General features: G+C 45.9%; 1 protein-coding gene across 4 annotated transcripts in view; it reads right to left on the bottom strand.

Annotated features, from left to right (window-relative positions):
- Positions 1-20,544, bottom strand: part of LOC139757898 (uncharacterized) — a 294,010-nt gene that overhangs the window by 46,838 nt on the left and 226,628 nt on the right. For 2 of the 4 annotated variants that reach the window (XM_071678831.1, XM_071678832.1), the window contains exon 2: positions 11,784-11,834. The exons of the other annotated variants lie outside the window; for them this stretch is intronic. The gene's annotated coding sequence lies outside the window, so the exon portion shown is untranslated. The remainder of the gene's footprint in view (positions 1-11,783; positions 11,835-20,544) is intronic. 4 annotated transcript variants of the gene reach the window in all.

Raw genomic sequence — 20,544 nt, 5'->3', positions numbered from 1 at the left:
ATGAACAATTTTATCTCAGTAAACTACTCCAGGTCACAGAGGCACAGGTCATATCTGTCCTTCATCTTCCCGACCTGGCTGGTGTCCTCCACTCGTCCAGTTTGCGTCGCGTCTCGTGTCACAGTTCACACCAGCAAATGTGGCCACCATCATAATGACATGTAAGAACACCGTATATATGAACACCTCCATCAACGGGTCAGTAGACCTCCATGAACAGACTCCTGTTGATAATGAACGGACTCCTGTTGATAACGAACGGACTCCTGTTGATAATGAACGGACTTCTGTTGATAATGAACGGACTCCTGTTGATAATGAACAGACTCCTGTTGATAATGAACAGACTCCTGTTAGAGAACAGACTCCTGTTGATAATGAACAGACTCCTGTTGATAATGAACAGACTCCTGTTGATAATGAACAGACTCCTGTTGATAATGAACAGACTCCTGTTAGAGAACGGACTCCTGTTGATAATGAACAGACTCCTGTTGATAATGAACGGACTCCTGTTGATAATGAACAGACTCCTGTTGATAATGAACAGACTCCTGTTGATAATGAACAGACTCCTGTTGATAATGAACAGACTCCTGTTGATAATGAACAGAACAAATGTACTGTTGCAGACCAGTTAGTGCAACAGATGACCCAGACCAAACATGACGTGATATATATCAGTGTTGCATACAAAGGATAATGAGGAATTCTCACAGCAACAGACCCCCTGGGTGCTTCCCAGGTTGTTTGTGATAGCAGAAGGTGTCACCAACTCACACATTACTGTGGTGAAAGTTAGATGGAACACAGATCACTGAGAGAAGATAACCTACAAATTGTCACAGTGACTATGAAGGTACAAACTGACGAAGTGAAATATTTATATCGTCTCTTCTTGAACGCATTTCTAGTATTGTTTTCAATCTCACTGGCAAATTGTTCCATATGTTCACAATCTTGATGAAGAAAATGTATTTCGCCTCATTCGAGGTGAAACGTTTGCGCACGAGTTTGTAACTATTATAAATTATCCTGATATCATCATTCATAGCACTGTCTTCCCACTGATATCTCTAAAAAGTACAACTCTAATAATGCTTCATTTGTTATATATCTCGATACGTCATCCGATCACTGTTGTTCAACAAGTGTTGTAAACTTTAGTCATCATGTACATATATTGCTGAATAATCTATCCAATGTTGCCTGATTCCTCTGTGATCATTATGTAACTCATTATGTATTTCAATTACCGAGGATCGTCCAGTCCTGGGACCTTATAAGCACATATGTGTGTCCTTTTTTACCCCACCGCCTACAAGATGGGTAGGAGTGCACGATGAATGAGGTGTTCATGTGGTAAACATTCAGAATAAAGAAGACTTGCTCACTACAGGATTCATCAATCATCCCCCATACCACCATGGCTCTTACTCACACTAACAGCATGCTTGTGAAACTGTGCGGGATGAGCCGCGTCGTCCCGCACAGTTTCGAAACACTTCCGCTCTTCTGAAAGACTTGGGAAACAGACGGAAATATTTTTGCGTCTCTACATATCTGCCCGCGCGATACCCTCCCACGGGAAATACCCCCGAAGTCCTTCCCTGGGTGTCGTGGTGTCCTCTCTACACCTCCTACAGCCCATCCTCTGTATCGTAGGTGTTATCGTGAAGTTCCCCTGTACACAGGGGTTGTTCATGTGGTCTGAAGCGGGAACATATGTGACAGTTCAACATAACGGGGGTCCTCCGCCCCTACCTCCCTCCCTCCGTGGCTGCCATAATGATTCAGGACGCCCATGTGCCAGGGGAAGACTTGCTGCTATCCTGTGATACGAGGCCACGTAATTAAGTAAAAGACGTAAAGCAGTTTGCGAGAGGTTCAACGACACGAGCTGGAGACAGTGAGGAATGAAGTTCGTCAGTGGGAGCTGGTGAGGGGAAGTGGTGTACGTGGAGGGGTGACTCGGTACCAGATCTTGCACCATCACACTTGGGGAGTTATAATGTATCATCTACACAACCGCTATCCTAATTGCCTTCAACTACAATATATATATATATATATATATATATATATATATATATATATATATATATATATATATATATATATATATATATATATATATATATATATATATTTTTTTTTTTGTCGCTGTCTCCCGCGTTTGCGAGGTAGCGCAAGGAAACAGACGAAAGAAATGGCCCAACCCACCCCCATACACATGTATATACATACGTCCACACACGCAAATATACATACCTACACAGCTTTCCATGGTTTACCCCAGACGCTTCACATGCCCTGATTCAATCCACTGACAGCACGTCAACCCCGGTATACCACATCGCTCCAATTCACTCTATTCCTTGCCCTCCTTTCACCCTCCTGCATGTTCAGGCCCCGATCACACAAAATCTTTTTCACTCCATCTTTCCACCTCCAATTTGGTCTCCCTCTTCTCCTCGTTCCCTCCACCTCCGACACATATATCCTCTTGGTCAACCTTTCCTCACTCATTCTCTCCATGTGCCCAAACCATTTCAAAACACCCTCTTCTGCACTCTCAACCACGCTCTTTTTATTTCCACACATCTCTCTTACCCTTACGTTACTTACTCGATCAAACCACCTCACACCACACATTGTCCTCAAACATCTCATTTCCAGCACATCCATCCTCCTGCGCACAACTCTATCCATAGCCCACGCCTCGCAACCATACAACATTGTTGGAACCACTATTCCCTCAAACATACCCATTTTTGCTTTCCGAGATAATGTTCTCGACTTCCACACATTCTTCAAGGCTCCCAGAATTTTCGTCCCCCTCCCCCACCCTATGATCCACTTCCGCTTCCATGGTTCCATCCGCTGCCAGATCCACTCCCAGATATCTAAAACACTTTACTTCCTCCAGTTTTTCTCCATTCAAACTCACCTCCCAATTGACTTGACCCTCAACCCTACTGTACCTAATAACCTTGCTCTTATTCACATTTACTCTTAACTTTCTTCTTTCACACACTTTACCAAACTCAGTCACCAGCTTCTGCAGTTTCTCACATGAATCAGCCACCATCGCTGTATCATCAGCGAACAACAACTGACTCACTTCCCAAGCTCTCTCATCCCCAACAGACTTCATACTTGCCCCTCTTTCCAAAACTCTTGCATTTACCTCCCTAACAACCCCATCCATAAACAAATTAAACAACCATGGAGACATCACACACCCCTGCCGCAAACCTACATTCACTGAGAACCAATCACTTTCCTTTCTTCCTACACGTACACATGCCTTACATCCTCGATAAAAACTTTTCACTGCTTCTAACAACTTGCCTCCCACACCATATATTCTTAATACCTTCCACAGAGCATCTCTATCAACTCTATCATATGCCTTCTCCAGATCCATAAATGCTACATACAAATCCATTTGTTTTTCTAAGTATTTCTCACATACATTCTTCAAAGCAAACACCTGATCCACACATCCTCTACCACTTCTGAAACCACACTGCTCTTCCCCAATCTGATGCTCTGTACATGCCTTCACCCTCTCAATCAATACCCTCCCATATATATATATATATATATATATATATATATATATATATATATATATATATATATATATATATATATATATATATATATGACATTCCAGATATGGTTTGAACACCGGTTTCGTCACTCACTTCATTAAGACATACAGATCTGATGGAGGAGGTATAAAGGAGGGCGCCAAACATTACAACGTCCGGTTTAAGCGAGTTAAACGTCACTGGGAGACGACAGTAACTACGAACTACTCTACATGCGCCAACCTCAAGGGTGACCACATCAACACACACTCCTCTCTCATGTAGCACAGATCAACTTATCACATCAACTGTAAATATCATCAAATATAAAGACACATGGAAAGTAACAGGTTTCTGATGGAGATAAACACTCAGTCACTGACAGTAGCTTAAAAGTCACACTGAACTGACGGCAGATTAACAGTCACACTGAACTGACGGCAGATTAACAGTCACACTGGACTGACGGCAGATTAAGTCACACTGGACCGACGGCAGCTTAAGAGTCACACTGGACTGACAGATCAGACTGTCCAATATACGTATATATGTTGATGGTTTTGTTGTACAAGCAAGGCAGTCATATTTTGTTTATCTTTAAGAGAAAGACAAAACAGGATGAATTCCACAGATGAGGCCTACACTATACTATTACTGTTCCTAATTAAGGAAAATAGTCGTCAAATGCAGCACAGAACAGTGATGTACGAAACAAGTGGTATGAATCGTGCTGCGTGAGCTAAAAGAGAAAAAGATAACAGACTCACAATAGTCTTCTTCCTAACAGTAATCTGTAATGTCACACAGTTCGAATCCCACCACAGTACCTCCAAGGGGTTAATGAGAACATGACCATGCCTTCTATGCCACGACCAAGCCCTTGGAACTCTGTCTTTATACCGAAGAACAAACATGTGGACCACAGCATCAGCCCCGACACTGGAAACTGACTCACATCTTCCAACCTCACACGAGAGGAAGCAACTCATTTCCCTCAAATATACTCACAAATATCACAGACATCACACACGTCTAATACTTTATGAGAGAGTCTGCAAACGTAAAGCGACCAGCTTTATGGAATGAAGTATTCTACATGACCCAGGACAACATGACCTCAACGTAGGAAGACCTTGCCTCTCTCTCAGTTGCTTGGCCACGGCAGAACATACGAAATGCTGATGTCTCAGGCTATCATTTTGGAACAGTCTATAATACACGTCAGCATTCTGTACCAGCTCACAAAATACGTAAGGGTTTACTAACTGAGAGAGAAAAAAAGGAGAAATGGGCATACAACTTTTAAACTGATGCTTCACAACAAGTTCTAATATCTAACAGGCATGAATACAAGCCACAGGTTCATAACATCAGTTCAAGATGATGCTACAACAAGTAGTGACACGTTAATCAGCAGCGAACAATGACAAAATGTAAACTAAAAACAAAGGCTTTATCTAGGTCATCGAAGACAACTTCGGTATCAAGACACATCGAGCAGCAGAGAAGCGGACGGTCACAAGCATAATCATATCACGACCTGGAACTGATGACGTCTCACGACCTAAACCTCAGCGAGCAAAACAATGCAACAAATGCTTCTTCAAAACGACAGTAGGATGGATCCTGCAGACTTTCAAGACAAGTGAGAAAGCATCAACAACCAAGGTCTTCACGAAAAAAAAAAATCCAATATGCACTAAAATCAGCTTTCAAGGTGGACGACTTTGAAGAGTTATAATATGTGTAAAGATTCCTTTATTTACTGTCCATACTGATGTGGTAAAGGTAAACAAATTACAGCGGACGGCTGAAATCACTGAAGCTACTTCCTGTGGGGCGAAGATGAGAGAGGTATATCATCATCCACTCTTGGGAAATCTTAAGGAATTGGTCACCAACCCCCACGAAAAAATAACTTTATATTGGCAAGAAATGCAAGGAAGACTGGGTAAAATATCATCAATAAAACCAAAAGGAGCGATAATCACATGATGAGGAATATATCTTTGAACCCTCGGAGCAACACGGCATGAGGAGAACCGGGGCAACACTGCATGAGGAAAATCGGGGCAACACTGCATGAGGAAAACAATCATGAGAGGGACGGTGGAGAAATTCATTACCACTTTGTAAATGTATTTACAATGTGTACCAGACCAGCCATGTTATGGTGGTCAGGCAGGCATGCAAGCCGCCTCCTCGATCAATGACCCAACTAAGCAGTCTGGACTCTAGCCCGGGGTGTGAGGCCCGACACAACACAAGACTACTGTAGGGAAACATTTATCAGGCAGAAGCAAACCTGGAACATGAGGTGATGCATGACATGACAAACCTGGAACATGAGGTGATGCATGACATGACAAGCCTGGAACATGAGGTGATGCATGACATGACAAGCCTGGAACATGAGGTGATGCATGACATGACAAGCCTGGAACATGAGGTGATGCATGACATGACAACCTGGAACATGAGGTGATGCATGACATGACAAGCCTGGAACATTTCAGCCACTAGATCAGCTGTTTCAGCCACTAGATCAAGCCTGTTTCAGCCACTAATCCAGCCTGTTTCAGCCACTAGAATCCAGTCTGTTTCAGCCACTAGATCAGCCTGTTTCAGCCACTAGATCCAGTGTTTCAGCCACTAGAATCCAGCCTGTTTCGGCCACTAGATCCAGCCAGTTTCAGCCACTAGAATCCAGTCTGTTTCAAGCCACTAGATCCAGCCAGTTTCAGCCACTAGATCCTGCCTGTTTCAGCCACATAGATCCAGCCTGTTTCGGCCACTAGATCCAGTGTTTCAGCCACTAGATCCTGCCTGTTTCAGCCACATAGATCCAGCCTGTTTCAGCACTAGATCCAGTCTGTTTCAAGCCACTAGATCCAGTCTGTTTCAGCCACTAGATCCAGTGTTTCAGCCACTAGAATCCAGTCTGTTTCAGCCACTAGATCAAGCCTGTTTCAGCCACTAGATCAAGCCTGTTTCAGCCACTAGATCCAGTCTGTTTCAGCCACTAGAATCCAGTCTGTTTCAGCCACTAGAATCCAGTCTGTTTCAGCCACTAGATCCAGTGTTTCAGCCACTAGATCCTGCCTGTTTCAGCCACTAAATCCAGTCTGTTTCAGCACTAGATCCAGTCTGTTTCAAGCCACTAGATCCAGTCTGTTTCAGCCACTAATCCAGTCTGTTTCAGCCACTAGATCAAGCCTGTTTCAGCCACATAGATCCAGCCTGTTTCAGCCACATAGATCCAGCCTGTTTCAGCCACTAGATCCAGCCTGTTTCGGCCACTAGATCCAGTCTGTTTCAGCCACTAGATCAAGCCTGTTTCAGCCACTAGATCAGCCTGTTTCAGCCACTAGAATCCAGCCTGTTTCAGCCACTAATCCAGCCTGTTTCAGCACTAGATCCAGTCTGTTTCAAGCCACTAGATCCAGCCTTTTCAGCCACTAGATCAAGCCTGTTTCAGCCACATAGATCCAGCCTGTTTCAGCCACTAATCCAGCCTGTTTCAGCCACTAGATCCTGCCTGTTTCAGCCACTAGAATCCAGCCTGTTTCAGCCACTAGAATCCAGCCTGTTTCAGCCACATAGATCCAGCCTGTTTCAGCCACATAGATCCAGCCTGTTTCAGCACTAGATCCAGTCTGTTTCAGCCACTAGATCCAGTCTGTTTCGGCCACTAGATCCAGCCAGTTTCAGCCACTAGAATCCAGCCTGTTTCAGCACTAGATCCAGCCTATTTCAGCCACTAAATCCAGTCTGTTTCAGCCACTAATCCAGCCTGTTTCAGCACTAGATCCAGCCTGTTTCAGCCACTAAATCCAGTCTGTTTCAGCCACTAGATCCAGCCAGTTTCAGCCACTAGAATCCAGCCTGTTTCAGCACTAGATCCAGCCTTTTCAGCCACTAGATCCAGCTTGTTTCAGCCACTAGATCAAGCCTGTTTCAGCCACTAAATCCAGTCTGTTTCAAGCCACTAGATCCAGTCTGTTCAGCCACTAGATCAGCTGTTTCAGCCACTAGATCAAGCCTGTTTCAGCCACTAGATCCAGTGTTTCAGCCACTAGATCAGCTGTTTCAGCCACTAGATCCAGCCTATTTCAGCCACTAAATCCAGTCTGTTTCAAGCCACTAGATCCAGCCAGTTTCAGCCACTAGATCCAGCCTGTTTCGGCCACTAGATCCAGCCAGTTTCAGCCACTAGAATCCAGCCTGTTTCAGCCACTAGATCCAGCCTATTTCAGCCACTAGATCCAGTCTGTTTCAGCCACTAGATCCAGTCTGTTTCAGCCACTAGATCCAGCCTGTTTCAGCCACTAGATCCAGCCTGTTTCAGCCACTAGATCCAGCCTGTTTCGGCCACTAGATCCAGTCTGTTTCAGCCACTAGATCCAGCCTGTTTCAGCCACTAGATCCAGTCTGTTTCAGCCACTAGATCCAGCCTGTTTCGGCCACTAGATCCAGTCTGTTTCGGCCACTAGATCCAGTATGTTTCAGCCACTAGATTCAGCCTGTTTCAGCCACTAGATCCAGCCTGTTTCAGCCACTAGATCCAGTCTGTTTCAGCACTAGATCCAGTCTGTTTCAGCCACTAGATCAGCTCTGTTTCAGCCACTAGATCCAGTCTGTTTCAGGCCACTAGATCCAGCCTGTTTCAGCACTAGATCCAGTCTGTTTCAGCCACTCGATCGTTCAGCCACTAGATCCAGCCTGTTTCAGCCACTAGATCCAGCCTGTTTCAGCACTAGATCCAGTCTGTTTCAGCCACTAGATCCAGCCTGTTTCAGCCACTAGATCCAGTGTTTCAGCCACTAGATCCAGCCTGTTTCAGCCACTAGATCCAGCCTGTTTCAGCCACTAGATCCAGCCTGTTTCAGCCACTAGATCCAGTGTTTCAGCCACTAGATCCAGCCTGTTTCAGCCACTAGATCCAGTCTGTTTCAGCCACTAGATCCAGCCTGTTTCAGCCACTAGATCCAGTCTGTTTCAGCCACTAGATCCAGCCTGTTTCAGCCACTAGATCCAGCCTGTTTCAGCCACTAGATCCAGCCTGTTTCAGCCACTAGATCCAGCCTGTTTCAGCCACTAGATCCAGCCTGTTTCAGCCACTAGATCCAGCCTGTTTCAGCCACTAGATCCAGTCTGTTTCAGCCACTAGATCCAGCCTGTTTCAGCCACTAGATCCAGTCTGTTTCAGCCACTAGATCCAGTCTGTTTCAGCCACTAGATCCAGTCTGTTTCAGCCACTAGATCCAGTCTGTTTCAGCCACTAGATCCAGTATGTTTCAGCCACTAGATCCAGCCTGTTTCAGCCACTAGATCCAGTCTGTTTCAGCCACTAGATCCAGCCTGTTTCAGCCACTAGATCCAGTCTGTTTCAGCCACTAGATCCAGCCTGTTTCAGCCACTAGATCCAGTCTGTTTCAGCCACTAGATCCAGCCTGTTTCAGCCACTATATCCAGTCTGTTTCAGCCACTAGATCCAGCCTGTTTCAGCCACTAGATCCAGTCTGTTTCAGCCACTAGATCCAGCCTGTTTCAGCCACTAGATCCAGCCTGTTTCAGCCACTAGATCCAGCCTGTTTCAGCCACTAGATCCAGCCAGTTTCAGCCACTAGATCCAGTCTGTTTCAGCCACTAGATCCAGTCTGTTTCAGCCACTAGATCCAGCCTGTTTCAGCCACTAGATCCAGCCTGTTTCAGCCACTAGATCCAGCCTGTTTCAGCCACTAGATCCAGTCTGTTTCAGCCACTAGATCAAGCCTGTTTCAGCCACTAGATCCAGTCTGTTTCAGCCACTAGATCCAGCCTGTTTCAGCCACTAGATCCAGTCTGTTTCAGCCACTAGATCCAGCCTGTTTCAGCCACTAGATCCAGCCTGTTTCAGCCACTAGATCCAGCCTGTTTCAGCCACTAGATCCAGCCTGTTTCAGCCACTAGATCCAGTCTGTTTCAGCCACTAGATCAAGCCTGTTTCAGCCACTAGATCCAGTCTGTTTCAGCCACTAGATCCAGCCTGTTTCAGCCACTAGATCCAGCCTGTTTCAGCCACTAGATCCAGCCTGTTTCAGCCACTAGATCCAGCCTGTTTCAGCTACTAGATCCAGCCTGTGTTAGCCGCGAGATGCAGCCTGTGTCAGCCTCAGTGGTGCAACACAGGAGAGGAAGATGAACATTGCGATTGCTTCGTGATTCGTGGATCATGCAACTATGAGGAGGCTGCATCCTGCAAGGGCAACACACACACACACACACACACACACACACACACACACACAGTCCTTCAGGCAGGTTTCCTCATTAACATTCCTGCTGGTGTCGGGTCAGGTCTGGTGGCTCATATATCACTCATTACTCACACCTCACCCTGGGGGGGGGGGGGGGGGCCACGTCCTACAGACACCACCTCACCCCGGGGGGGCCCACGTCCTACAGACACCACCTCACCCCGGGGGGGCCCACGTCCTACAGACACCACCTCATCTCGGGGGCGGGCCCACGTCCTACAGACACCACCTCACCCCGGGGGGGCCCACATCCTACAGACACCACCTCACCCCGGGACGGGCTCACGTCCTACAGACACCACCTCACCCCGGGTGCCCATGTCCTACAGACACCACCTCACCCCAGGGGCCCACGTCCTACAGACACCACCTCACCCCGGGGGCCCACGTCCTACAGACTCCACCTAACCCCGGGGGCCCACGTCCTACAGACTCCACCTCACCCCGGGGGCCCACGTCCTACAGACTCCACCTCACCCACTACAGGTGGGGGGCACCACTACAGATGGGGGGTACCACTACAGATGGGGGGCACCACTACAGGTGGGGGCACCACTCAGGTGGGGGGCACCACTGCAGGTGGGGGGCACCACTACAGGTGGGGGGCACCACTACAGATGGGGGGCACCACTACAGGTGGGGGCACCACTCAGGTGGGGGGCACCACTGCAGGTGGGGGCACCACTATGGATGGGGGGCACCACTACAGGTGGGGGGCACCACTACAGGTGGGGGGCACTACTACAGGTGGGGGGCACCACTACAGATGGGGGGCACCACTACAGATGGGGGGCACTACTACAGGTGGGGGGCACCACTACAGGTGGGGGCACCACTATAGGTGGGGGGCACCACTACAGGTGGGGGCACCACTACAGATGGGGGGCACCACTACAGATGGGGGGCACCACTACAGGTGGGGGCACCACTAAAGGTGGGGGGCACCACTACAGGTGGGGGCACCACTACAGATGGGGGGCACCACTACAGATGGGGGGCACCACTACAGGTGGGGGGCACCACTACAGGTGGGGGGCACCACTACAGGTGGGGGGCACCACTACAGGTGGGGGGCACCACTACAGGTGGGGGGCACCACTACAGGTGGGGGGCACCACTACAGGTGGGGGGCACTACTACAGGTGGGGGCACCACTACAGGTGGGGGGCACCACTACAGGTGGGGGGCACCACTACAGGTGGGGGGCACCACTACAGGTGGGGGGCACCACTACAGGTGGGGGGCACCACTACAGATGGGGGGCACCACTACAGGTGGGGGGCACCACTACAGGTGGGGGGCACCACTACAGATGGGGGGCACCACTACAGATGGGGGGCACCACTACAGGTGGGGGCACCACTACAGATGGGGGGGGCACCACTACAGGTGGGGGGCACCACTACAGGTGGGGGGCACCACTACAGGTGGGGGGCACCACTACAGATGGGGGGCACCACTACAGGTGGGGGCACCACTACAGATGGGGGGGGCACCACTACAGGTGGGGGCACCACTACAGGTGGGGGCACCACTACAGGTGGGGGGCACCACTACAGGTGGGGGGCACCACTACAGGTGTTGGGCACCACTACAGGTGGGGGGCACCACTACAGGTGGGGGGCACCACTACAGGTGGGGGGCACCACTACGGGTGAGGGCCAGTACCAGGCTGGTGGGACACGTAGCCCAGGTCAGGCTCAGGAGGGACAGACACTCAGGTCTCGTCACTAGCCATTACAGGTCACATAGGTCTGTCCAGGTAAGCAACCCACACACACACACACACACACACACACACACACACACACACACACACACACACACACATACACACACACACACACACACACACACACATACACACACACACACACACACTCACCTTGACGCCCAACGCTCTCTGGCTGGCTCTTGCTCCGTCCCCAGGAGTCACCTGGCAGGAGAGAAACACATATACTACCTCAGTGTTCACATATATTACCTCAGTGTTTACATATATTACCTCAGTGTTCACATGTATTACCTCAGTGTTCACATGTACCTCAGTGTTTACATATATTACCTCAGTGTTCACATGTATTACCTCAGTGTTTACATATATTATCTCAGTGTTCACATGTATTACCTCAGTGTTCACATATATTGCCTCAGTGTTTACATATATTGCCCCAGTGTTCACATATATTACCTCAGTGTTCACATATATTACCTCAGTGTTCACATATATTACCTCAGTGTTCACATATATTGTCTCAGTGTTTACATATATTGCCTCAGTGTTCACATATATTGTCTCAGTGTTTAAAGATAAAGGAAGACTAGAATTTCATACAATCATTTACAAACAATTTATATTTCTTTCTTGTCCAACCTCAGCTCTCTCTCTCTCTCTCTCTCTCTCTCTCTCTCTCTCTATATATATATATATATATATATATATATATATATATATATATATATATTGGAAAGGATCACAATTTTGCGCGTGATCAAGTATATTCCTATGAGTCCACGGGGAAAATGAAACACGATAAGTTCCCAAGTGCACTTTCGTGTAATAATCTCATCATCAGGGGAGACACAGAAGAGAAATATAACAGTCTGATGATATACAACGAAGAGACAGCTAGGACGCCTAGATACGTCTCTTCGTTGTATATCATCTGACTTATATTTCTTTTGTTGTATCTCCCCTGATGATGTGATTATTACACGAAAGTGCACTTGGGAACATTACGTGTTTCATTTCCCCGTGGACTCATAGGAATATATATACATATATATTTTTTTTTTTTTTGCTTTGTCGCTGTCTCCCGCGTTTGCGAGGTAGCGCAAGGAAACAGACGAAAGAAATGGCCCAACCCACCCCCATACACATGTATATACATACGTCCACACACGCAAATATACATACCTACACAGCTTTCCATGGTTTACCCCAGACGCTTCACATGCCTTGATTCAATCCACTGACAGCACGTCAACCCCGGTATACCACATCGCTCCAATTCACTCTATTCCTTGCCCTCCTTTCACCCTCCTGCATGTTCAGGCCCCGATCACACAAAATCTTTTTCACTCCATCTTTCCACCTCCAATTTGGTCTCCCACTTCTCCTCGTTCCCTCCACCTCCGACACATATATCCTCTTGGTCAATCTTTCCTCACTCATTCTCTCCATGTGCCCAAACCATTTCAAAACACCCTCTTCTGCTCTCTCAACCACGCTCTTTTTATTTCCACACATCTCTCTTACCCTTACGTTACTTACTCGATCAAACCACCTCACACCACACATTGTCCTCAAACATCTCATTTCCCGCACATCCATCCTCCTGCGCACAACTCTATCCATAGCCCACGCCTCGCAACCATACAACATTGTTGGAACCACTATTCCTTCAAACATAGCCATTTTTGCTTTCCGAGATAATGTTCTCGACTTCCACACATTCTTCAAGGCTCCCAGAATTTTCGCCCCCTCCCCCACCCTATGATCCACTTCCGCTTCCATGGTTCCATCCGCTGCCAGATCCACTCCCAGATATCTAAAACACTTGTTGAGTATTCCTGGTAAATTATATGGGAGGATATTGATTGAGAGGGTGAAGGCATGTACAGAGTATCAGATTGGGGAAGAGCAGTGTGGTTTCAGAAGTGGTAGAGGATGTGTGGATCAGGTGTTTGCTTTGAAGAATGTATGTGAGAAATACTTAGAAAAGCAAATGGCTTTGTATGTAGCATTTATGGATCTGGAGAAGGCATATGATAGAGTTGATAGAGATGCTCTGTGGAAGGTATTAAGAATATATGGTGTGGGAGGCAAGTTGTTAGAAGCAGTGAAAAGTTTTTATCGAGGATGTAAGGCATGTGTACGTGTAGGAAGAGAGGAAAGTGATTGGTTCTCAGTGAATGTAGGTTTGCGGCAGGGGTGTGTGATGTCTCCATGGTTGTTTAATTTGTTTATGGATGGGGTTGTTAGGGAGGTGAATGCAAGAGTTTTGGAAAGAGGGGCAAGTATGAAGTCTGTTGGGGATGAGAGAGCTTGGGAAGTGAGTCAGTTGTTGTTCGCTGATGATACAGCGCTGGTGGCTGATTCTTGTGAGAAACTGCAGACGCTGGTGACTGAGTTTGGTAAAGTGTGTGAAAGAAGAAAGTTAAGAGTAAATGTGAATAAGAGCAAGGTTATTAGGTACAGCAGGGTTGAGGGTCAAGTCAATTGGGAGGTGAGTTTGAATGGAGAAAAACTGGAGGAAGTGAAGTGTTTTAGACATATATATATATATATATATATATATATATATATATATATATATATATATATATATATATATATATAAAAGCATAAAAATATGTCTTCTTTTTCTGACTACTTCCGCCTAAAGTCACACGGTTAATCTTAACCAAATTTTGTCAAATGATACATGAGAGCGAGGGACACGTCACTGGGGGTTCATAACCTCCTCCACCCCCACATTGTATGGGGGAGGGAGGGGTGATATATGCCTGTGTGTACTCTGAGTGAACGGAGGTTGATAACACGATAATGAACAACATCTTCACGATAATCAAGATATCATGAACGTATATTAACTTAAGAGCTTCAGGATGTAATCTGTGGTTCTCCAAGACGTGAGAGAAGCCCTGGAATCAACTGATACATTACCCATAATACCATCATCTGACGTGGCTGGTACTAGATGTATGGATGAGAGAGTTGACGAGAGAATGTGTCAAGCTAGAAATTGTTGAACTCTCAGGCAAAAGGCGTGGCTGACGGTGGTAAGTGCTGTTACGTTACAGGTCATGGTAACACTCCTAACTAAGGTGGATGTAACTACCAGTCCCTGGTTCGTGACACAGTTATCTCTTCGACGATTATCAGACAGAGGACGACGAAGCGACCTGGTGAGCTGTGTAGTGACCACCTTCTCATGCCTTTGTGCTTCATTTCCTGTCGTGAAGCATCCCCTCAACACCCTCACCACACAACATGTTCTCCTCATCACGGTATGTGGAGTGTGTCAAGATGACCCAGCCAGATCTGAAGTCAATGTGTTCACTGAAATCAAATATAGCCAAGAAGACGGACCCGCAGAAGCTGCTGAAGGACGAGATGTCTTGAAGCCCAGATGATGATGAGACGGTTGCCAGCCGTGGTCGAGATAAGGAAAAGATAGATCAAAGAAAACATAACAGCCACTGCTGATACTAGAGTCACGACAATGAAGACAGCTATGAGTACAGAAGACAGCTGATGACACTTCTGCCAGTATTATGACTTCTTGGTTACGTAGGGGTCATTTCAGTGGTGTGACCTTCAGTTGTATGGCGTCAGGTCAGTATCATGGTCTCCAGAAGTATGGGTCAGGTTAGGAAATCGTAGCATAATGACCCGAAAAAGAGCCAAGAATTAATTGCGCACGGAAGCAACTAACTATGTGAAAGTCAGTATTTGTTTATCTATCATAGTATCCACACCTAGTTTATCTATCATGGTATCCACACCTAGTTTATCTATCATGGTATCCACACCTAGTTTATCTATCATGGTATCCACACCTAGTTTATCTATCATGGTATCCACACCTAGTTTATCTATCATGGTATCCACACATACAATTCTTTGTCTTGGTCAGAAGCTAGGCAAAGGCGGTCATCCTCACCTTGAAGGAGTGTTCTTCCATGTCTGATATTCCTAATCTTTTGCATGGAGGACTTACATACTTCCTCAATCTGTTTATGTCATCACGTCAACAATCGCTTGTATCGTTGGTCGATGCGTCCTCTTAAAGACGCTACAAATCACACTATCATGTGGACCCCTTGGCCACAGTCACAAATGACAGTAACCTCGTGTAACCTTGTTTCATGTTACGTGTCAGTGGCGAAGGTAAACGACAATGACCTTCACAACGGGAGGCCTATCCGCGTTAGGCTACCGTCGGTCAACAGTTCTCTGTTATTTCCGAGGGACCCACACCCACACAAATAACTCTGACGGCGTGGTCGACCCATCTTGTTTCGTAAACACCCAGACTTTGCTAAAGACTATTAGTCAAACGGTCAACTTCCCTCCCCACTAACGGTCCCCCAAGCCTCCCGCCATAATCCCCCCCCCCTTTCATATGTATATATATATATATATATATATATATATATATATATATATATATATATATATATATATATATATATTCTTTTTCTTTCAAACTATTCCCCATTTCCCGCATTAGCGAGGTAGCGTTAAGAACAGAGGACTGGGCCTTTGAGGGAATACCCTCACCTGGCCCAATTCTCTGTTCCTTCTTTTGGGGGGGGGGGGGGGGGTGGCAGCGGTGTGGTACAGCAGTCAGGAAGCCTCAGGAAGGTATGGTAGGGACCAGGACGTCACCATCACCTGATAAGACAATATTGACCCTTCCACCCTGAGGTGGACCTCCCAAGGGCAACTTTCAAACTCGACCTCAACTCGCTGGCGACATCATGTCTCATTTGCCTCAAAAATGTGTCCACGAAACTGGATAATAATAATAATGATAAAAATAATAATAATAATAATAATAATAATAATAATAATAATAATAATAATAATATTATTATCATTATCATTACTATTATCATCATTATCATTATCAATATTATCATAATCAATGAGGCTGTATACACAGACGGGGTGGAGGACGCAGGGATAACAGACGGTATGGACAGGGAGAAGTCAGGAGGGTGTGTGTGAGGAGGCAAGGGAGGGTACAGGGAGAGGAGGGCTGTTCACAGGAGGGGACGCGAGATGCCAGAGCCGTAAGTCAGCAAGATGGTTTGTGGTGGTTGTGTTTGTGGCAGCGCTGCTGTGGTGGTTGTGTTTGTGGCAGCGCTGCTGTGGTGGTTGTGTTTGTGGCAGCGCTGCTGTGGTGGTTGTGTTTGTGGCAGCGCTGCTGTGGTGGTTGTGTTTGTGGCAGCGCTGCTGTGGTGGTTGTGTTTGTGGCAGCGCTGCTGTGGTGGTTGTGTGGGAGCGGGAGTCGGATGGCCCATGACGGCGCCCCTGACGATCCTCTGGCCCCTGCCTGGCACGCGCGCCCCACGAGCCGCGCATTCCGACACGCGCCTTACCCGACCCACTGACGCGGGAATGCACACTCCGACAACACCACGGACGCTGACGACAAAATTATGTGGTGTTCGTGTACGTGAGTGTGACGCGTCAGACCTTCATGCTCAGGACGGTCGTGGACCAACACTGGCCCGGTCTTACACTGTTGCTCGGAGAGGGAAACATGAGCCATCCAGAGTGGTCACAACACGGCAAGTGTGGCTCAGAGTCCGCAGAGTCTCTGACCTTCGGATGTAAGTGATGATAACAGGAATATAAGTGATGAAAACAAGAATGTATGATGATAACAGGAATATAAGTGATGAAAACAGGAATGTATGATGATAACAGGAATATAAGTGATGCAAACAGGAATGTATGATGATAACAGGAATATAAGTGATGAAAACAGGAATGTATGATGATAACAGGAATATAAGTGATGAAAACAGGAATGTATGATGATAACAGGAATATAAGTGATGAAAACAAGAATGTATGATGATAACAGGAATATAAGTGATGAAAACAGGAATGTATGATGATAACAGGAATATAAGTGATGCAAACAGGAATGTATGATGATAACAGGAATATAAGTGATGAAAACAGGAATGTATGATGATAACAGGAATATAAGTGATAACAGGAATATATGATGAAAACAGGAATGTAAGTGACGAAAACAGGAATGTATGATGAAAACAGGAATGTAAGTGACGAAAACAGGAATGTATGATGAAAATAGGAATGTAAGTGATGAAAACAGGAATGTATGATGAAAACAGGAATGAAAGTGATGAAAACAGGAATGTATGATGATAACAGGAATACAAGTGATGAAACAGGAATGTATGATGAAAACAGGAATGTAAGTGATGAAAACAAGGTGCATAATGAAAACAGGAATGTATCGCACACTAACAAGGGATGATCAACACAAGTACTATTAAAGTAAGTTTCCAAGTTGATCGGTGGTGTGGGCTGGCGGAAGTTATAAAGAGTAAGTAAGGAAAAGAAGGACAAATCTGGGGGAAATATATGGATTAGGAAGAATGACATAAGAAAAGTAAAAAGACCAGGGAGATAAGGAATGAAAATAAACAGGATGTGACGCAGTCATATTTGAAGATAAACAGGATGTGACGTAGTCATATATGAAGATAAACAGGATGTGACGTAGTCATATATGAAGATAAACAGGATATGACGTAGTCATAAATGAAGATAAACAGGATGTGACGTAGTCATATATGAAGATAAACAGGATGTGACGTAGTCATATATGAAGATAAAAGTACAGGGAAAGCAGAGAGAAGAAGAGGAGGAGGAGGAGGAAACCATAATTAGAGACAAGCTGTCAGATGAAGCGACGCAGAGATATTAAGGCAGGGCAACGAACGTGTTAAGAGGCAACAAACATCGAGGACAAAATGACTGATGAAACGCACCAAAACACAGGATATAAAAAGAAGAAAAATTGCACCATGAAGAAGCAAATATACGCAACTCACCTGGAGAGAACAAAGACAGGAAAGAGAGGCAATGATAGGAACTAACCACGACAGAAGATAATTATGAACCTCATAGTGAAAACGAACATGCGAGTCTAAACTTGAAGAAACCAAAGAAAGAAATTATACCATGAAGAAAATAAAGACATGAGCCAACACATGCACGAACGACAGAAGAAAAGGATTCACAACTTAAGAAACTGTAATTGAAAAGGAACCCATGAAATAGAAAAAAAAAAGAAATACAGAGAGAATGGAACTGTTGAAGAACTGGACCGCGTAAAGAACCACCAAACCTTCAACTAATAACAAACGCAGATACGTATCACCATCAGCGGAGAGGATGTAAACACGATGTACCGTGAGAGGGAAGAGTCCCCGCCAGGAGGAAGATAGTTGGCGTGGCGCGAAGGGCGGGATCACGCACGGCGAGAAAGTGGAGGCGCTCCTGGGAAAAAAAAAAAAAAAATGTGGTTGTAAGCTTCTTATACCCTGGCAGCGGCTGGACAGCTCGAGTGGTGGTAAGCTATTGGGGACGGAAGCCCTCTCGTTATGTGCTCTCTAATGGTCCTTATATGAGGTACTGGTCTGGTCTATAGCTGCTATATATTTTCCAGTGGTGTTCATATTCTTCAGGGGTGGTTGTATGGTCTGCAATGATATTCACTGTATACTCTTCAGTGTTTACCAGTAGTAGTTAGGTGTTCTCCAAATGGTATTTATGTTCCCCTGGGGTAAACAATGTGATTACTTGAATCCTCACAAACCGTCATATTCTACAAGTCTTGAGCCAGCTGTATAATTTTCAGCGGAAGTTCACTGCTCGCCAGTGGCTATGGGTTGTTCAGTGATTATTCCCCAGTGGTGGTGAGTTATGCAGGAGTTGCCAGCATTCATAGGAGCTTTGTTATTCAGTGCATCACTAGTATTCTCCCAAGAGACCTGTTGTGCTTACCAGTAGTGCTCTGTTGTCGTGTGTTCACATGTTTTACTGTTGTATGCTCACTTGCGTTCTGCTGTTGTGTAGTCACGTGTTCTGCTGTTATGTTCACATGTGTTCTGCCGTTGTGTGTTCACCATTCGTGTTTTGCTGTTATGTGTTCATCATTTGTGTTCTACCATTGTGTGTTCACCATTCGTGTTCCGCTGCTGTGTGTTTACCATTCGTGTTCCGCTGCTGTGTGTTCACCATTCGTGTTCTACCGTTGTGTGTTCACCATTCGTGTTCCGCTGCTGTGTGTTCACCAGTAACGTGCTATTGTGAGTTCACCACTTGCGTTCAGCTGTCACATTCACAAGTGTTATGCCGTTGTGTTCATCAGTTGTGTTCTGTTGTTGTATATTCACAAAGTTGTGCATGGAAAGGAATGATGAAATGTAAGGAGGTCTGAATGTGTGGATCGGTATGTTTGAAGGGGATGGAATATGGGAAATCTAGATGCTGGTAAAGGGAAAAATTTAGAGGCTAGGAAGGATGAGAGGTTCAGGGAGGGAAGGGAGAAGATGGAGTCTAAGGAAAACGGGAATTCTGAGGAGAGGATACATGAAGAGATTAGAGGTAGTCAGAAGTTTGGAAAGGAAAGAGCTATAGGAGTGCCAATTTGTTATATATAATGCAATCTCCTCGAAAGCTTATGTTTATGTCATGTGTGGTTACAATAAAATTTCATAAAGGAACCTTTACGGTCCGTATCTGAAGGGAAGGAGTGCAAGAGAATGGGAGGACAACAAAAGAAAGAGGTGGAAGGTTGTATTTGGACGGTATGTGAAAGGAAGGAATGCTGGAAATCTTGAGTTCAAAAGAAAGATTCAAGAAGTAGTTACGAAATTTGAAAAAGAATGCATGCGAGAGGTGGAGAGAGACTGTCGGAAAGCTCCAGAAAGAGCAAGAAAAAGAGCTGGAAGAAAATGAACGATAAAACACCATGCAGGAGACGAGGGTCGGGGGGTGAAAGCAATGAAATGTATACAGTTATGTTTCTCGGTCCCGTTTCTCACTTACCCATTCAGGTTCGTACAGGGATGGAGCTCTATACCGT

Source organism: Panulirus ornatus, chromosome 28 (genome assembly GCF_036320965.1).
Source record: "Panulirus ornatus isolate Po-2019 chromosome 28, ASM3632096v1, whole genome shotgun sequence".
Classification (NCBI taxonomy): Eukaryota; Metazoa; Arthropoda; class Malacostraca; order Decapoda; family Palinuridae; genus Panulirus; species Panulirus ornatus.
Note: the sequence above shows the minus strand (reverse complement) of the source record. Positions and strands in the feature narration are given on the sequence as shown.